Below are 21,177 nucleotides of genomic sequence, written 5' to 3' on the forward strand. Positions count from 1 at the left end.
TTTTTTTTTTTGCCTTGAATGACCTTTTAAATTTTTAATTAATCTTTCTTTAAATAACACCTTTTCCAAGGTAATTTATAAGCTTTTCTTTCTATATCCCTTGTGTCTACAAGTTTTGTTGTCATTTTAGCTAAGATAGTTGCTCACTTGCTTAAAACAAGGAAATGACATTGATCATGCCAGTTTGAGCAGTAATGACATCTTCAAAATTGTGTGAAGGCAGATCTTTCTATCAAATTTCAGAAAAAAGTTCACACTTCAATAAACAATTTGTGATTATCCTCATTACTCCTTTGCAACACTAAACATTACTAAACCAATTATATTTCTAGATTAAAAATTCAGCATAAAAACATATATGTACTTGCAATATTGTTTAAAGTGGTTTTAAGAAACTGGAAATTATTTACTAAGAGACTAGCTTAATAAACTCTGAAACATCTACTCTGTATAATCTATAGACTATCAAATAGCTATTACAAAGTCAAATTCTACATCAAATAACCAAGAAAAGTTATATAGTGAAATTGATAAAAGTACGTCTCAGAGATGTTTGAAAAAGAATGACCCCCAAAACTACTCTGTGTGTGTGTCTGTGTGTATATATGTTTTTACAAGCATGGAGAAAGATATAGATAATAGGATTTAGAAAGTGTATACTGATATAATGTTCATGTACAGGTCTAGAAGCTTTTAACACTTTGTTTTGGGAAGGCAAGGAGAGGAAGGAAAGCATTCACATTTTCTTTATTAATCCTGAGGGGAAAGCAATCCATCCAACAAGGTGACTAATCTGTTCTGTTAGGAGGGGATCCTGAAGTAATGCTGAGCTGCCTTGAGCTGATACTAGAGCCTTGGGGATCCCTTGTTGGCAGGAATATTTGCCAAATCTTCTAATTTTCAGGTCATCCCAATGATACAATAGCTAACACACACACACATACATACATACACACACACGACATTCATTTAAGGAAACTAAAGATCTGCTCTTTTCTAAAATGAGGAAAATGCTTTTTTAAAAAAAAAACATTTTTAAAGGAATCAGGCTAATGGCTGACTAAATCTGCATGTTGGTGCAGAAAGATAAAGATTAAAATATTTCTAAGTAAAATAAATATTTTTAAGGTAAGGTAGAAGATTGACTCAGGGTTTCTCAATCTTGGTACTGCACACATTTTGAGCCAGAAAATTATTTGTCATACAAGGCTATCTTGTATGTTGAACAATAGGATGTTCAGCATCAATCCTACCTCAACCCCACTAGATGCCAGTTCAAGCTCAAATAAGCAATTTGTGATTATCATTACTCCTTTGTGGGACTAAACTCCCCACCCAGTTGTGATAGCCAAAAATGTCTTCAAACATTACCATATTACCCTGAGGGGTAAAAATCACACCCAATTGAGAACCACTGCTTTAGCCACTCATTTTCTTAAAGAAATGATTTTGAATGTTTTACACTAGCAACAACTGTCCTTTACAGCCTGCTGGATAATGTTTTCATATTAACATTCTATAGTGAAAAATGTTAAATATAAAACAGTATCACACCATTAACATCCTATTGTCAAGACATGAAAACTGAAGCACTATTTGGAAATGAGAGGAACCATCATTACAAAATAAACTTCCTAACTGCTCTATAAATCCATAAAGAAAAGAGCAAAGAATCTTTAGATAACAGAAAGATAGAAGAAAAAAATAATATGTATTATTTAAAACTATATTCTAAGTCCAAAATTTTTCAAAAATCATTAGCAAAAGAAAATTCTAAGTCACCATTTCATCAAGGAACTAAGGACTATGGTCGTAAGGAAGTACTGGGATAAATGAAACTCTTCTGTAAAATTTAGAACAATGAAAAACAATAAAAAATCTAAATCTACTTTGGCTTCACAAACAGCTTGTATTATTTAAAATTAAAAAAGAGAAACACCACTCCAAAACAAAACAGAAACATTCTACAGGTAAAACAATGGTATGTATGTCAAGTCACACTCTACTACAAAACTTCATCAACATTTCAGAAGCACAACTTCATTGAAAATACTGTGACCCAAACTCAAAACTTCTAAATGTGCACAATATCATAAGTTAACAAAACACATACTGATTCCTAAATATTCTGATCATGTAAAATAGTTAATTCCCAGTTAACTGGAAATTTTTTAGAATTAAAATGTTTAAAATTATCACGCTGTTCCACGTAATCAGAAAAACTCACTAAACGAATTATCAAGTGGAGATATTAGCATTCCTGGCAACTAAAGGGAAAAGCAAAGCTGCATAAAGTGTACCCATAAGGCTCTAGGGAATATGTATGGGAGAGAAAGAGAAAGACTTCACAGACACAGACTAATCATCTGATCAGACAAATGGCGTGACTTTCAAACTTTGTTAGTTACAAAATCCTATTTTAAAGAAATTAAATATCTAAAGGCACTGGCTGAAGACAGAGACCTGGCTACTTACTTGATCCCCACTCTCCAAGGGAATCCCTGAGAGGTTCCAAAGAACTGTCTAAAAACCAGTGGACTAGAGTAGAGGAAATATGAGAATGGGCTAAGAGTTTAAAAGTAGGTTGGGGTATATTATAAATTGTCTTAAATGCTGGTTAAAGAGTTATATTTAGTGGATATTATGGAGTCATTATAGGTAACAAAACAGAGGAGGGAGATAAGTGATGTCATGTATACAACAAACAGAATAATAAACCTTGTTCATTATTAGACATGAAAAGCCTTGATGTTTTCTGCATATTCTTATTTATAAAATGAAAAAGATCAGTGATTTAAGACTAGCATGGACAATATGAGGGAGAAATATAATTTGAAGAAAGAATACATTTTAATATCATAACTCTTCATTGATATAGTGATTTCTCCTTGATAAAGTCCAGCTTCTTACATAAGTCTTGTGAAGGCCCACGGCTGTAAATGCAGACTTTTAGGTGTCATTCTCCATGTCAAGTGGCAACCAGTAGTTACACCAACTGTCAGTTTGACAAGTACTCTCTTAGCATTCGGGGATAAAGTGCACATATATAACACCCTTCCTGACAAAAAAAGAAGCGAGGGAGATGAGGGCCAGCCACCAGAGGGAAGACAGTCAAGCTGGCAGGAAACTAGCTATGACAATAAACCAGAGAGCCAGGAAAGGGTAAAAGAAAGCCTGCTCACTCTGAGGCAAGAAAAACAAAAAAGCTAATCAAATAGCATGGGATCATATGAAGAGAAAAAACTTAAAGCTTGTCCTTGGTCTATAAAAAAAAAGAGGCCAATATTCCAGAAAGCTGTCTAATTTTACGTATTACTGTCTGCTCAAGAAATCAGCCCACCAAACAATCCCCAGCACAAATTATGTCTACTCCAATAGTTTTTTTCTTGAAGACATTCCTACCCACCACTCCACACCTCCTTAGAGTCCTAATGCTATTACGTGCCCACTGATTTCCTTTATATACAAAACCATTTCTTATCCATCTCCACCCAATTAGCTCAATCATGCACTCAAGAAGTATTTACTGAGTGTCTAGTCAGGTACTGTACTAAGTCCCGGGGATGCAGCAATGAAAAAAGATTTCTGTCCCTTTTTGCTTCTTTTTTTTAAGACAGGGTCTTGCTCTGCTGCACAGGCTGGAGTGCAGTGGCATCATCATAGTTCACAGCAGCCTCAAACTCCTGGGATCAAGTCATTCTCCTGCCTCAGTCTCCTGAAGAGCAAAAACTATAGGTGCATGCCAACACATCTGCCTGATTTTTAATTTTTTTGTAGAGATGAGAGTCTTACTATGTTGCCCAGGTTGGTTTCTGCATTAAACAAAGATACATACATACATACATACATACACACACACACACACACACATGTGTATATGCATATAGGATATAAAAGATAGTGACACCAAGAAAAGAGAAAATGATGGGTTAACTGGCGATGCTATTTTATATATGACAGTCAGGGAAATACTCTCTGATATTTGAGCAGACATCTGAAAATAGTCATACAAATATTGAGGAAAAAGCATACCCAATGGAGGACTAAGTACAAAAGCTCTAGAACACGAATGTACTTGGAACTTCAAAAAAAAACAGTCGGTGTGGCTGAAGTAGAGTATTGACAGATTACAGCATTAGGAGATAAGAACAGAAAGATAACAAAGGACTAGATCACACATAGCCTTTTATGCCATTAAATGGATGAGTTTTGTGCAAAGGAATGACATCACTGGACTATTTTTCAAAGGATCTCTCTAGCTGATGTATAGAAAAAGGCAGAACAACAACCTAGAACATTACTGCAATAGTCCAGACTTTAATGGTAGATTGGAACAAGGTGGTAGCAGAGTGAATGGGTAAGAAGTAACCAGATTCTGATTTGAAGTATATTTCAAAGGCTTAAAGAGACAAGATTTGCTGTTGGTATGGATATGGGATGTAAATACCACAAAGAAGTTAAAGATGACTAAGAATATAGCCAGCACATAGTCACCAAAAATATGTATCTGTTAACACATTGACTTATTCCTCCTATTCTCATTATGCTTCATTCTACATTGCTACTTCTAAACTTGCTCTCACTCTTCTTTTTGCTCAAGTAAAAGCCATGCATATTAAAGCTGGAAGTGAGAAAGAGCTTAAGAGTTTAAGAAGTTATAACAGAAAATACGCTGGAGAAACCAGAAGCACCAAAAAGTTTATGTGAACAGCACTGGAACAGAAAGGAGGCCAGGGGTATGATGCCTAAGAGTTTGCTTAAGAAAAATTTAAAACTATTCATTAAACCCCAATCATACATAAACATACATAATGAGATAAAATTGGACATACATATTAATAAATACCAAATGTGATTAAAAATATAATTATGTTCTTGGTATGCTAGTATCATTCTTTCTATTATAAACAAACTAGGACTATTCCTTGCAGCATTAAGTATTTACATGTTTTGGGGGACAATATCCTACTCAATGAAAAAAATCTAACAGCAAGATATTTTCATCCCAATGACACAAGGTACTACAATGCATTAGCTCAAAGAAAAAAATGAGTAACACTTATCTAATAAAACTTTTAAAAGTAATAATTCTGGCTCCTAAATTCATCTAACATGCAATAAAAACAAAAGTAAGTTCTGGGGTAACACGGTCATATGTTTAGCAAATGCTCTTATTTTAGATGTGATCTAAATATAGTTATCATAAAGCAACTTAATTTGTTTTAATAACAAATTAAAAGCTGCAAATAAAAAAGGAAAGCAAGTAGACCTACACAAGAATATACTGACAGCCATAAGAAATGAAAACTGATTGACAAAGGGCAGAAAACAACTTCAAACAGTAGAAGCAAAAAATGAGAAAAAGCACCTCGTCCCAGGAAAAGTTAACTTAGATCCAAAAGCTACAATGAGCTCAGTTGCTTCTGTTATCATCAAATCTAATAATTAAGAGTCACACTCATAAAACTGATGCTTAGTTACCAATGAAATTATGCTAAGCACAATCAATTTAAAATGACAAACACATAGTATCATTTTCATTAAAATACCTCATTAATTCCTATATAGCCTTTACTAGGTAGGCTCCATGCACAGTTCTAAGTGCCTCACATACATTAACTCTTTAATCCTCCCAAAACTACAATATGTAATTTTATTATCCTCATTTTATAGATTTGGAAACTGACATGAATGGTTAAATATAGTCAAGTTAACTGTCAGCTTTGAAAGGGTTTTAAAATAAAGTAAACATTCTTCAGAGAAACATAACAGAATCCAAAATCTCTACAATGTACAAGGCACAATCTAATAAAACAGGCCCGAATTATTAAACATGTGACAAAAAACAGATGTTAGCTGTGCTCAAGAGAAAGAGCAATCAATGAAAACTGATCCAGATGACTAAGACGTTAATTAGCAGACAGGGAGAAGAGAAATGTTGTAATTAGCAGACAAGAGCAGAGTAACAACTATACTTAAGGTAAACAAAAATATGCTTGTAGACTTCTGGTTTTGATTCAGTATGTGAGGAGCTCAGGAGTCATCACTGTGTCTTTAAAAAAAAAAATCCCAACAAACCAAAATATCAACAACTCTTCTTAGATCTGTCAGAGAAGTGCAGTCACAGGGTAAACTGGTGCCCTAAAGATGGAGAGAAAGGCAAATAGAGAAAATCGTAATTTACTACAACTGAAACTCATCAGCAGGAAGCTCTGCAGAATAACCACCAGGGTCAGAAAATCTAACTTGAAATTGACAATGTAATGGAGATTCAGTGTAGACAAGTTTGAGAGTTAAAAACTCAACAGGGAACCACTCATAAGAGGTCCCCACACTTTTGTCAGTTTTACCTCTGGAAGCTCTACCAGGTATTCACAGTGAGAATTGAAAAAATTCCTCATGCTTACAGCAGGGGGAAAAAAAGAAACAATTTTGAACTGCAGTAGAGCGCTCTATTCTTCTTAATAAGGCCTAATCTCAGGAGAAACTATTTTACCACAGTGTGACCTGCTGTTGGGTTTTATAAAAGCCTAATTCACCTTGGGGAAGGGAAAAGCCCATCTCCAGTCTCTTCTAATCATCCTGCCCCACGTAAAGCAGGCAGCAGAGAAACACGGGTGAAGTTCCCAGTCTAAGGGCACAGGTTCATCAAAAGACTGGGCCTACTCACAAACTAAAGAATGCTTCCCCTTCTTCCTCATACTATTACATTATTAAAGGCCTATTTGCCATAGTTCTATTTATCTAGTTTATCATGTCCATTATTCCTTGATAAACTACAAAAAATTATCAGACATAATAATAAGCAAAAACATTTGAAGAGAGTGGACAAGTATCAGAAGCAGAGTTTGATATGGCAGGAATGTTGGAAATATCAGACCAGAAATTTTTAAAAACTATGGTCAATATGCAAACGTCAACCTTAAAAGAAACAAAACAAATTACCTCTAAATGTGTTGGGTTTATGTGGGAATAGAAATAAGGATTATAGTCCAGGATGCATTAAAGAGCAAATCATCAGTGTATTCAGTGAGGGAAAGATAAAGGGAGAGTTTTATCAGCAAAAGGAGATTGACATAAGCTTTGAAAAAAAGAGATCACTGGTTCCAGAGGTTCAAGGACAGTATTGTTGTGAGTTTATTGACAGAGATGCCATTACTGGGCAACTCTTCTTCTGAAAATATCTCATCTGAAATATTGCAGCCCTAAAAGAATGTCTACTATACCAGGTGCAGTGCTCACGCCTGTAATCCCAGCACTTTGGGAGGTGGAAGCAAGAAGATTGCCTGAGCTCAGGGGTTTGAGATCAGCCAGAGCAATGTGGCAAGACCTTGTCTTTACAATAAATAAAAAAAATAAAAAAAATTAGCCGGGTGTGGTGGCACACATCTGTAATTCCAGTTACTTGGAAGGCTGAGGTCGAAGGATCGCCTAAGCCCAGCAAGTTGAGGCTGCGGTGGCTGAGAGTGTGCCACTGCATTTTAGCCCGGGTGATGGAGTGAGACTCTCACTCAAAAAAAAAAAGAAAAGGAAAGGAAGAAAAGAAAAGAATGTCTAGTAATAAGGCTTATCAAAGCAGGAGATTTATGAAGGATTTTGAGAAAGTCCATGGAAAAAGTTATTTTATCAGACATGTAAGCACGAGTCTCTTCTCTTCTGGGCCTTCCAGAAACTATTTTGTCTGAATCTGACAGCTGATTTCTAGTCTGATATCTGCAACTTCCACATAAAGAACGTCAATGGAAAAAGTAGACAACATGGAAGAACAGATGGATAGGCAGAGAAGTGAAAAACTCTAAGAAAAAATTTGAAAAAATGCAAGCAATCAAAAACACTGCAAAACAAATGAAGAACGCAAAACTGGAAGAGTCTACAATATTACCCAGCATGCTCTTGGCATTGCTGTAAACAAACAAGGGCAAGTTTCTTGCTAAAAGAATTAATGTGGGTATTTAGCATATTAAGCACTCTAAAAGCTGAGACAGTTTCCTAAAAAGAAGGAAGTTAAAGATCAAGGTACCAAGTTATTTTTGGGCAGAACAGTTGCACAAGTGGAGCACAGCAAAAGAAAACAAAAAAGAAAGACAATACTAAGACAAACATGAATAATATGGTTTCTTGAATGTAAAAGTATGTGTATTAGCATAAAAAAATTAGCATGACGATGGCCGGGTTCAGTGGCTCAGTCGGTAAACCCTGCACTTTAGGAGGCGGAGGCAAGTGGATTGCCTGAGCCCGTGGGTTCGAGACCAGCCCAGGCAACTTGGCAAGACCTCGTCTCTACAATAAAATAAAAAATAGTTGGGAGTGGTAGTGTACATCTGTAGTTCCGGCTACTTGGAAGGCTGAGGAGGAAGGATCGCTGGAACCCAGCAGGTCGACGCTGGAGTGGCCGTGAGCGTGCATGCCACTGCACTCCAGCCTAGGCTAAGGAGTGAGACTCCAACAAAAAAAAAAAAAAAAAAAAAAAGCATGATGCAAGAAACCCAAATGTTGCCTTCACGCAATCTACTTATGTAGCAAATCCTCACATGTACCACACAACGCTAGAATTAAAAAAGGTAAGAATAGAATGTCAGCATTCTCTATTACTAAGTATAAAAAGCAAGTCATTTTTCTTACCATGGTACAAGGCTATCTTAACTATCATTGATGACTTGTCTTCTAGAATCATCCATACAATCAAGACTATAAGAGGGACTTTTGTTTATTATCAGATGACTGATTTTATAACATAAAAAGTCATTAAAAATATCAGCAATCTAGGTACTTGGCTAAGAGCTCTAGCTTGTACTGTCAACCACTGCTGACAAATGTAACATTCAACATTCAATCTAATCCATTTGGGCAAAGCTAATATAGATCTCAACAAAAATATTTTATTACAGTATCACTGATAATGCCTATATTGAGCACTTAGTAATAACTAAGTACTTTATTTCAGGTTCTAACAGTTATTCAAGTGTTGTTATTTTACAAGTGAGGAAATCAAAATTTAGATGCTGTCTTTTGTTTGTGTGCTACTATACAGCATATCTGAAACTGGGTAATTTATAAAGGAAGAATTTTTATTTCTCACAGCTCTGGAGTCTGGGAAGTTCAAGATTGAGTAGTTTGGCCTCTGGTGAGGGCCTTCCTGCTGCACTCCCCCAAAGTAAAAGGTGGAAGGGCAAAGCGGGTAGATGGGGAGAAAAAGGGAGCACCTGAGAGTGCTGAGCTTGTCCTTTTATAGTGAACCCGCTCTCATAATAATGGTATTAATCTGTTCATAAAGGCAGAGCCCATATTACCTGTCTCTTAAGGATCCCACTTCCCAACACCTTCATACTGAGGATCAAATTTCCAAAACATGACCCTTGGAGGACATATTCAAAACACAGCAGACGTGTTAAGTGCCTTGTCCATAGTCAAAAAGCAAAATTCAAGGTCTGCCTAATGAAAAAACCCATGCTCAGTTCAGAATATTATTTCTCTAAAAAGAAAGCATTAGCCAGGCTCGGTGGCTCAGTCTGTAATCCCAGCACTTTGGGAGGCTGAGGTGAGTGGATTGCCTGAGCCCACGGGTTCGAGACTCGCCTGGGCAACTTGGTGAGACCTCATCTCTACAATAAAATCAAAAATTAGCTGGGTGTGATAGCGCGCGCCTGTAGTTCCCGCTGCTTGGAAGGCTGAGGTGGAAGGATTGCCGGCGCCCAGCAGGTCGAGGCTGCGGTGGCTGGGAGCGGCCACTGCACTCCAGTCTGGGTGACAGAGCGAGACTCCAACTCAAAAAAAATAAAAAAATAAAGTATTGAATATCTGGATTACTTCATTTAACCAAACCAAAATCCCTTTTGAGAAACATTACTAATTTTTACAAATGAGAAAACTAAAACTCAGTAAGGTTATGCAGCTTGTCCAAAGTCACAAAGTCCACAAAGCAAATATGGGATTAGGCCTAGGTTCATCTGACTTAGAATCTCATGATCTGTTCAAGATAGCTATTCCCTGTTGTTTTAGTGGGTTCAATAAAAGAACGGAGGCTAGGCATAGTGGTTCAAGCCTGTAATCCCAGCACTTTGGGAGGCTGAGGCAAGAGGACTGCCTAAACCCAGGGGCTCGAGATCAGCCTGGGCAACTTGGTGAGATGTCATCTCTACAACAAATCAAAAAATTAGCTGGGCGTGGTGGCACGTGCCTGTAATTCCAGCTTCTTGGAAGGCTGAGGCAAAAGGATCGCTTGAGCCCACCAAGTCAAGGCTGCGGTGACTGTGAGAGTGCCCCTGTACTCCAGCCTGGGCAACAGAATGAGACTCCAACTCGAAAAGAAAAAAAAAAGGGGGGCTATACAAAGAACAGTTCTGCATTCTTTATAAAGCCTTGGCTGAAAGAATGGTCAGTAACTTGCATTACTCAATATTTCGTTCATAAGATTCCAAAAGAAAAATGTTCTCTTAGATTCCAGTGCTGGAAGATGTTCCCTCAAAGCAAATCATATTCAACTATTTGTTCACTTGTGCTCAACAGACACTGTGATAGAGAGAAACATGAATCCATGTGAACCCGACTCTAAAGTCATTTGTAAGGGCCAGGCACAGTGACTTATACCTGTAATCCCAGCATTTTTGGAAGGGCAATCCAGCCTGGGCAACATAGTGAAATGCCATCTCTAAAAAAGATTTTAAAATTTGCCACCTGTGGCTGTGCACACTTGTAGTCCTAGCCACTCCGCCCTACTCGGGAGGTTGAGGTGGGAGGATCCCTTGAGCTCAGGAGATCTAGGCTGTTTTAAAGTATGATAAAGCCCTGAACTCTAAACTGGGTCACAAAGTGAGACTCTGTTTCTTTAAAAAAAAAAAAGGGGGGGGGGGGATAGACATAATACAATATGTATATAAGAATGATTTAAGATAAAAAGTAATGTGCTTTTCTTTAATTAAACAAAAAATTATAACATACAACTCATTACCCTTCCCCTTGCTTTATCTGCCAAAGTCAAGAGCTTAATCTAATGTTTAAATACAGTAATCATTTTGCCTCAGGTTCCTAGAAGGAACTTTACTTGACTTATAACTCTGACTTTATTATTAGCTGCCCTATTGTACATGTAGCCTATCTTAATCTACCGCAAATCTTTTTGTGGAAGCAGACAGAATATATAATATAAACAAGCAAGTAAAGGTCCGGATTAACAATGCAAACTGAATCCAAAGAATGCAAACTTTTTATGGCATACTGTGCTAACTTTATCTTCACCCATTAGACCAGAGACATTCTGGGTTGCTTAGAAGATCAAATAAGCCAGTATGCTAAAAGTACTCTCAAAACTGAGATTCTAGAAATAGTTATGAATGGAAGGCCTATTTCTGCTCTCTATTTTCCAGACATTATACAAGCTTTTAAAACCCACACTGAACTTATATTTAGAAGGCATAAATTGGGAAAATGACAAGGGAAATGGGATATGGCTGGGTAAATGGTGTTTTCAAAGGCCAGTGCAATGCAGATAATGTGAGTTTTGTATAGCTTCTTTGTTTCTGTAGCTTTGGGGGGCAGTGGTGAAGAGTACTACACTAGCAAAAGTAGTGGCTACGAAGCACTACCATTACTCTGCCCTTTTCACATCCTGTGCATGGTAATTTGCTAGTGTGTCCACAATGATATCTGCCACATCTTTAAGTGCCCTATGATGCATGTCATTGGGCCCTGCTGGTTTAAACACATTCACTTCTTAAAGTAATGCTGGATCACTGGGTTCTCTATCAGATTTGGCTCCCCTCCCATTCATTCAGATTTTCTAGACAAAAAGTGATCTTGTTATTTCAGAAGTTGTTTTTGATGAGCATAAATAAAACAGCACAGAAAGCCTTCAAAATAAATATACAGTAACTTTCCTCTTTAATAAAGGTCTAGTGTTTTTGTTTGTTTTCTTTTACTGGAAATAAAACAGCTCCTTAGCGAATCAAGTAGAATCTGTTCTTCAACTATAGAAATTCAGAGTATTATAACATGCTAACAATAAAGGGAATATAGGAATGAGAAGGTGGAAGGACATATATAAATATACTACTTTTTTTCCTTCTCTTCGATCCTGTTCTTTCCACTTCAAGTCAAAGAATGGCTAGGAAGTCACTGTAGTACAAAATATGGTGTTATAAAGAGAACAATTGGCCCTTTTCAATCACTAACAAGCTGTAAGACCTGAACAAGTCAATCTCTCTGGATCGTTTTTCTTTTCACCTATGAAATAAAGAAATTAAACTAGATCATCACTAATACCTTCTTCAGTTAAACAATTCAATGAATTCAAAACAAAAGTTACAAGAGAATGCAATGATACCCTTGTCTCCCATAGCCCCTTTCACACAGGAAAACTCCTACCATTAGCACCCTCCCTTCACTGCCCTTTCCTCACACTCTAATAAAATTAAAATTCCTAATCACAATCTGATTACGATTAATTCAAAGTCTGAAGGAGACTTAATAACACAGGACATTTTCATTTTTAAAAGGACCAGTAAAATCACATGCATTTCTAATGAACAGTAGGTGTGAATCACAGGAGGGAAGAAAAGATATGTATCTTTAACCAGAAAATCTCTAGGTGGTCCATACTTCTTCTCCTATCTTGTTCCTAATTACACTTTCAACTCTATTTTCCACAAAGCATAACGTACAGACAGCTGTAAACATCTTCAAATTTCTTATTTGGCTCCACATTACCTTTTTTTGAACTGACTCTTGCTTCTACCCTCACCACCAAGGTTTCTAGGAAGTAGAACAGCCAGTATTGCAGAATTCATAGCTGCACATCAGCCTTACCTTCTTCATCTTAAGTTGTTAATAAACACTCATATATAAAACCGCCAGAAGAATAATGGGAGAAGAAAGCACAGGGAGTGGGAAATAAAAACGACAGAAAAGAGTTGGAACTGTTGCTTTTTAAGAATGGAAAAGAAACATGAGGAAAAGAATGAAAAGTCATAAATGAAGGCAAAGACATGGAGTCAGCTCTAACTAAAGAGGAGATATGAAGATTAAGTAAAAAGTGAGGTCTAGATACAGCTGGGGAGTTTTGTTTTGGGGGAGTTATTTTTATTTTTAAATGACATATGGTGAAGAATGGGAAAAGGAGGAGACCTGAAGGATAATAATAAAGGAAGTGAACATGGAGAATAAACAGAGAAAAAGATGACAGACAGAAATCAGAAAAACAAAAATGGAGAACACAAGAGGATTAAGCATGGTAAGCAAGAATAAGAAAAACGTAGAACCCAGTCAAGAAAAACAATATAAAGAGTTTTATAATGGTGCACAAATGGGAGAACAGAAACAGGAGAGTGAGGCAAGAAAAAGAAACAGCCGGGCATGGTGGCTCACGCCTGTAATCTCAGCACTTTTGGAGGCTGAGGCAAGAGGATTGCCTGAGCCCAGGGGTTTGAGACCAGCCTGGGCAACTTGGCGAGACTTGTCTCTACAATAAATAAATAAATAAAATTAGCCAGGCATGGTGGTGCACACTTGTGGTTCCAGCTTCTTGGAGGCTGAGGTAGAAAGATCACCTGAGCCCAGCAGGTCGAGGCTGCAGTGGCTGTGACTGTGCCAATGTACTCCAGCCTGGGCAACAGAGTGAGACTCTTACTCAAATTAAAAAAAAAAAAAGCAAGAGAAAAAGAAACAGAGTGAAAACCAAGAATGATAGAGAAGAGCAAAGACAGGAATTAAAGAAATCAGAGTCAATTTTATTGTGTGTCTTTGTTTTACTTGCTATTTGTTCTTTTAAATAGTAGCACAAAGTAGCCAGAGACCATGTTAGAGAATAGCATCATCGAAGGCATGTTTCCACTGGCCTTTTAATGTACTGTAGAAAACAGAATTCCAAAAATAGAATAGGGGGTGGGAAGAAAGATGAGGCAAATGTGACAGAAACAGGAAGCAACAGAAAATGAGCTCAATGGGTAGATGGCTAAAAGATGCAGATGTTATTCAAAGTACTCAGGCACGCATTAGGCAAATGAGTTTCATAAAGCAAAGAAACTGACAAAAACACGAAGGGTTAATCAATTAATTCACTCCAAAAAACTTTTTACTGAACATGAGTCTTTGATACCTATTTCTTCACCCTATTGCCTGTCCTACCTAACTCAAGCCCAGGTTTTACTCAGTTCTTTCTTCTTTTTTTTGAGTCAGAGTCTCACAGTCGAGCAGGATGGAGTACAATGGCATGCTCACAGCCACTACAGTCTCAAACTGCTGGGATCAGGCAATTCATCCACCTCAGCCTTCCAAATAGCTGGAATCACAGGTGCACACTACTACACCTGGCTAATATTTCTTGATTTATTGTAGAGATGAGGTCTCACCAAGCTGCCCAGGCTGGTCTTGAAGCCCTGGGCTCAGGCATTCCTCTTGTCTCCACTTCCCAACGTGCTGGGATTACAGGTATGAGCCACCATGCCCAACGGTTCTTTCTTATTGATCTTCCATGTTTGCTTCCTCTTCTACCTTTTCCGAGAGATACTATGCTAGAAACCATACAAAGTTGGGTTAAGCAGGCTTTATCATCAGAGCTCACAATTGATCAGAAGAAGCAAACACAAACTGCTTGCAATAAGCCTTCCAAAAGTAGGCCAATTAGAAGTAATCTCAGCCGGGCTCGGTGGCTCAGCCTGTGAGTGGACGGCCTGAGCCCACGGGTTCAAGACCCGCCTGGGCAACTTGGCGAGACCTCATCTCTACAATAAATCAAAAATTAGCCGGGCATTGTAGTGCGTACCTGTAGCTCCAGCTACTTGGAAGGCTGAGGCAGAAGGATCGCCGGAACCCAACAGGCGAGGCTGCAGTGGCCAGGAGTGGCTACTGCACTCCAGTCTGGGCGACAGAGTAAGACTCCAACTCAAAAAAAAAGAAGTAATCTCTTGGACTAGATGTGGTGGTTCAAGACTGTAATCCCAGCACTTTGGGATGCCAAGGCGAGAGGATTGCCTGGGTCCAGGAGTTCGAGACCATCCTCCAGCCTAGGCAACTTGGTGAGACCCCGTCTCTACAATAAATCAAAAAAATTAGCCAGGTGTGGTGGCGTGCACAAGTAGTTCCAGCTATGTAGAAGGCTGAGGAGGAAAGATCGCCTGAACCCAGCAGGTGAAGGTTGCAGAGGCTGTGGGAGTGCCTCCGCACTCTGACTCAAAAAAAAAAAAAAAGTAATCGCTCCTGCAACTGAATCCTTTATCTCTTATGGTACCTAACACTTTCTACTTTGTATTACCTACATCCTTCTAGCCTATAAATATTTAAAGATCAGGGTTTTTTTTCTGACTAGTTTTTGTACTCTACAGAACTCAGTACAATGTCTTACACAAAGTATTTGTTCAATAGTGCTACGAGAGGGAAACAAAGTTCTGGGAATTCTGACTAACTGGAAATGTGGGAGCCTCAAGGAGAAGACATGATTTGGCAAGATTTTAAAAAATGAGAAAGACTAAGACAGATATTAAGACACTCCAAGTCAAAAAAGGAGCATAAAGTAGGCTCAGGGAAAGAGGTAGTAAGTCATTCTGTGACAGGAGAGAGGCCAAGAAAAAAGAGAAGATGAGATTGGCTAAGATGTGAACTAGACAATGGAAGACAGAGGCCACTAGGCTGACATATTGAGCTTTATATGAAATGTAATTACAATTTGGCTCGGCACAGAGGCTCATGCCTGTAATCCCAATACTTTGGAAGGCAGAGGCGAGAGGATTTCCTGAGCCCAGGGGTTCCAGACCAGCCTGAATAACATAGTGAGACCTCATCTCTACAATAAGTAAAAAAAAAAAAAATTGGCTGGGCGTGGTGGCACACGCTTGTAGTTCCAGCTACTTGCAAGGATGAAGTGAAAAGAAAACCTGAGCCCAGTAAGTTTTGGTTGTAGTGGCCATCAGAGTGCCTCTGCACTCCAGCCTGGGCGACATAGTGAGACTCTGACTCAGAAAAAAAAGAAATTATAATTTTAAGCAAAATCAAACCCAGAGTTTAGAAAGATGACCCTGCTTATAACATTCTAGAAGAAAATAAAATGAAATGATTCCATCTGACAAAGACTTCACAGAATAAGCGATATCTGATCTGGGTGTCATAGGATGACTAGAAGTTTCTTTGAAGAAAGTCTCTACAGGAAGATGAAAAATGAAAAAAAGCATGAAAACGTAAAAGGGCACCACAGATTCTAGGGTGAATGAGAGGTCCTGAGAGGCTAGAAAACAGACTATTTAGAGAAAAGAGATGTAAGACTTGAAAGATAGGCTTAGGCTATATTATGATTGATTATAAATTTTATAATTTTATAAGGAGGAAAATCCCCCTTATTCTCTATACTGAGCCATATTATCAAGTGATGGGTGATTCAACAATTATTTATGATGACAGTGCCAACATCCCCACTCACATATTAAATGAGACACTGCCTGAAGTAGATAAAATATCTACAAACCCACTTCAGAACACTAGCTGCTATGCTAAAGAGACAATCATTTACAGTTGTCAACAACCCAAATCTCATAGATCCAATTCCTGAAAAATTTTTGAACAAAACATTAAATTCAGAACAGTGGAATAGTTGTTTTGACTTTGCAAATAGAGAGGATGACTGGGTAAGAAATAAAAACCAGAACATTCATTTACTAGATGGATTGTTTTAAATTGTTAGATTAGAACAAATCACAGCGAATTTTTCGGAGTATTGCACACTTAATTACAAATCTACATCTCTGGAATCATGATACTGGGAGTGGCATTTTTGTTTCAAAAAATGTTCATCGTGCCTCTCTTCCCCACCCCATCCTTCATCACAAGCTAGCATCAAGTGCTTTAAATAACAACACTTTCAGTAACGTGAACTAGGTTCTTGTTATACTTTGCTATAACTTCCTGTGTCTTTGACATATTCAAGAAGTGAAACTCATGCATAGCATGTTTATATTATTCCCTCCTTAGCAAAAGCTCACAGACAATGTCAGGTCTGGAGAGATAAGAGCTGCTTCCAGGACATGAATTCTCATGAGGATTAGGCAACCACCATCTGGGGCTCCAGAGTTTATCTGTAGCAGCTGCCTTCAAAGTACCACACGAGGGGGAGGGGGTGGGGGGGAGAGGGCGTGAGGGAGGGGCGCATCTAATTCTAAAGTGTTTAACAAGTTCCTCTACCTTGGTTTTGATTATCATTCTGGGTTGGCTTTTTTCCTCTTTATAAAAATAAATACAACATAGTGACCACCTCTTCATAAAACACAAATAATTTAAAACAGCATTATGTATTCAAATAACAAACTTAATAGGCACTCAAAATGTCTGTTAACTAACATGTTACAATATAATAATATAAATGTTAATAATCAATCTCTTTAATAAGTATCTAATAATTACCTAATATTATCACTGCTAAAAGTTTTATTCTTCACAAAAAAGTGGGTATCCCAATTTTATATTTTTTTTTTTACCAAGAAAAAAAGGTTACAGATTTTGTTTCAATCATATAACAATAGCATAGTATTTTGGGAGGGTTTTTTGAATGTCCTCAAATAACATAACACTAAATCCTATTAAACAGAAAGCATTCTAATCAAATATTTATACAAAAATAGGGAGTTAAAAGATGAACACTAGAAGGAAAAATTAATAAATTGATTACATTAACTTTTATAGTGCTAAGAATGGTCATAATGAAACAAACAGCTAGATATTTTTTAAAAATAGAAAAAATGAAACAAAATACTCCCTGTAAAATATAAGTTCTACTGTAATAAGTCTCAAAATCACCACACCACTACAAATAAGTCTGTTTTTTTAAAAAATTAGATTTCCTTTCATTTTAAATATACTTCCTTGACCTGTGATAAAATGATAAGTTCTATTTGTTCATTTAAACACGGCTTGTCAAAGGACTTACTATTAAAATTAAGTAGACAACATTATGGTTAGTCCCATCAGAGATCTGGCAAAGTGGCTGCACCTACAGATAAAATTTCACTATAATAAATAGCTTTGTAAAACAGAATGGTTAATTCTTTCATTGTTCACTCAAAATACATAGCAAGTCTATTTCTACACTGGATAGAGTAACCCAGGGAAACAAAAGGCAGAGGTTTGGGTGTGCCAAAATCATTAAAATTGTGTATTACATGATTCCTACGATTTCTTCTATACCCCAAAACTATATCCATATCTATCTCCAGGCCTGACACATTCTAGTCTTAGTTCTTGAAATACCCTCATAGTTCCTTCACTAAAATCAAATACAGATAATTTATACTCAACATATCTAAAAGTAAACTAGACTTGGACCTACCTCTCAACTTCTCTATTTATCAGTGGTAGAATCATTTTTAAAAATCACACAAAATTACAATTTTTCCCCTCACTTTCCATTATTAACCTTTAAACCAAATGATCAAGTTCTGATGACTTTTCTTTCAAAATAATTTTGGTGATTATTTTATTTACTTTCAATACTACTATCGGCAACCTATTGCAAATTATCTCTCAGACTTTGGACTAAATTAACAGTTTTGTAGGTAGTGTCTCGTCCAGCCAATTCTAGCAGACCACATTAAATCACCACCCCGTTAAGTGACATTAAGTTGCGGCCACATTAAATACTCCCTGAAAAACAATTTGCTCAAATTGTTCTCCTTATATATTCTTCTCCTGGTTTGCAATGCCATTTCCTTCCTCCACATTTTCAAACTCTCCCTATATGGATCCTTCAGGATTTAAACTCGGTTCTTTTCTCATGCCCCAGGTTAGTCATCTTCTCCCTTGCTAAATTGCTATATTAGACAGAAAACACAAGGGTTTCCATAATAATGTAACAAATAATACTTATTGATGGTATTTTTCATATATCTTTAGAAGATGGGAAGAGAACATACAATACAAAAACCTTTTTTTTTGTTTGTTTGTTTGTTTGTTTGTTTGGAGTCAAGGTCTGCCCAGGGTAGAGTGCAGTGGCACAATCATGGCTCACTGCAACCTTGGTCTCCTGGGCTCAAGCATCCTTTTACCTCAGCCTTCCAAATAGCTGGGACTACAGGAGCACACTACCATGCCTGGCTAATTTTTTGGGTTTTTTTTGTAGAGATCAAGTCTCACTATGCAGCACAGGCTGGTCTCAAACTTCTAGCCTCATAGGATCTTCCCGCCTTGGCCTTCCAGATTGCTGGGATTATAGGCGTGAGCTACCACACCAAGCCCTTGTTTTTGTTTTTTTTTTCCTGTAATGTTATTTGTTGACTGAATTTTCAACAGAATCACTTAGGCATTTAGGTGTATACGTAAAAGAAACTTAGTATTATCAAAGATACCAAAATCCAGGAAATCTGTGTCCCAATTCTGCTATAGTTGGTGAAAGTAGGCAGTGAAAAGGAGTCCAACAACATACAAAAATATTCTTTGGATACAGAATTTGTATACATCATAACTACTTGTAATAAAACATAAGCTATTCTTTTCCAAATGGGATTTTTCTCTTAAATTCCTTGTATTTGTTAGAGATCCAATTTGTTACTCAAGCTGTGGATTTAAGGGATTTACATCCTTAAAACCAATTCCAACATGATTTCACCCAGAAGCCTTCCTGAAGTTAACCAAGACAGCACCAAAATAAATCTTCCCTTTAAAAAGAAAAAAAAAGGCCTGGTGTAGTGGCTCAAGCCTGTAATCCCAGCATTTTGGAAGGTTGAGGCGAGAATACCTGAGCTCAGGGGTTTGAGACTAGCCTAGGCATCCTGGCAAGACCTCGTGTCTCTACAATAAGTCAAAAAATTAGCTGGGTGTGTTGGCGTGTGCCTGTAGTTCCAGCTACTTGGAAAGCTGAGGCGGAAGAATAACCTGAGTCCAACCTGGGCGACAGAGTGAGACTCCGAATCAAAAAAAAAAAGGGGGTCCATTTGTACTTTACTCCAAGTACAATATTATTTAGAGTAATTGATTGTGTGGTGTGGGCTAGAAAACAAAGAGTTCAAAGAACATTATCAATGTCTCACTTTGAGTATGAGCTTGAAAATCATAACGAAGAGCAGAAAGGGACTAAGCATTCAACTCAAATAGTTCATTTTAAAGATGAGGATATCAGATCACAAGAGTCGCACATGAAAAGCTTCATAGAGGAGGTGAGATATCAGGAGACTTTGATGGGTTTGGACTGAATAGGAAAAAAGGAGAAAGAAATTCCTGGGAGCAGATACATTTTTCCTTGGTAGGTGTGTGCCCAATTTTTGTGGTAAGAGTAAAGCAGGGTAACTTCCTCATTCCTTGCTAAAAATGGGCAGTGGATACAAATTGCATTAACTGGTAGCATATTAAAAACTGAGTATGAAACAAAAGAAAATCCAACAACATAAATGAGCTATGATAAACACAAAGTTTTTTTTAAAAAAGGTTACTATATTTTTCTCCAGGCTATAAATCTTGGCAGACTACATTACGGGGGCATGTATGCAGGCAGTTCATATCACTTGGGAAATATCCTTTTGTGTAATCATTTAAACCAACAACTTCAAAGTTTTACATGAAATATGAGACACAATTAAGACTTTCTGAACAACTTTTATCGCCTGCTGAATGTCAAAATGCAGTAAAACATTCTATCCTAGGAGAATTAAAGTAATAAAAAGTGATTTTATTACAATATCTGATTTACACAGTACTAAAGTATACTAAGGATCCCAGTAATTTTTAAAGTTACAATTCCTTTTTGAAGCCACCTCAATTATTACTTATTAAAATACTTTCATTATTAGAACGTGTTTTTATGACTTAAAGATATTGATTTTTAAAATTTTGAGCAATACAAAGATGTAGCTTTTAATTCATGTATAAACATAAGAACCAAGAATTGAAAAAATACCCATATTCATTGAAAGCAAGTCAACAGCTCATTATTCAAAAGTATATGTTCATCAATACAAATAAGCATTCATTTGCAAAAGTTTCTATTTGAGTTTAAAGTCTTAAAATAGCCCCAAAGTTGCACCACAATTCAGCTGCTTTGGAAAAGCTAAGTAGTGCTTCCCATGACTAAATGGATTAATTCTTTAGCCCAAACACAATTACTGTTCTCCACACTGTTCCATTGAACATCTAAATAAGCATCCCAAAGCTTATTTCATTCAAAGAAAAGATCCAGACTTAGGAATAATCCCAATGTATGAAGTTTACATTTTG

The 21,177-nt window shown here is 37.1% G+C and overlaps 1 protein-coding gene and 1 pseudogene across 3 annotated transcripts in view; one reads left to right on the forward strand and one right to left on the reverse strand.

The window, feature by feature from the left end:
• Nucleotides 1-21,177, reverse strand: part of ZCCHC7 (zinc finger CCHC-type containing 7) — a 248,793-nt gene that overhangs the window by 153,823 nt on the left and 73,793 nt on the right. The gene's annotated exons all lie outside the window — the stretch shown is intronic.
• Nucleotides 11,425-21,177, forward strand: part of LOC110594582 — a 28,566-nt pseudogene continuing 18,813 nt past the window's right edge.

This window comes from Carlito syrichta, unplaced genomic scaffold, assembly GCF_000164805.1.
Source record: "Carlito syrichta isolate Samal-C Ts95f unplaced genomic scaffold, Tarsius_syrichta-2.0.1 Scaffold316346, whole genome shotgun sequence".
NCBI classification, from domain to species: Eukaryota; Metazoa; Chordata; class Mammalia; order Primates; family Tarsiidae; genus Carlito; species Carlito syrichta.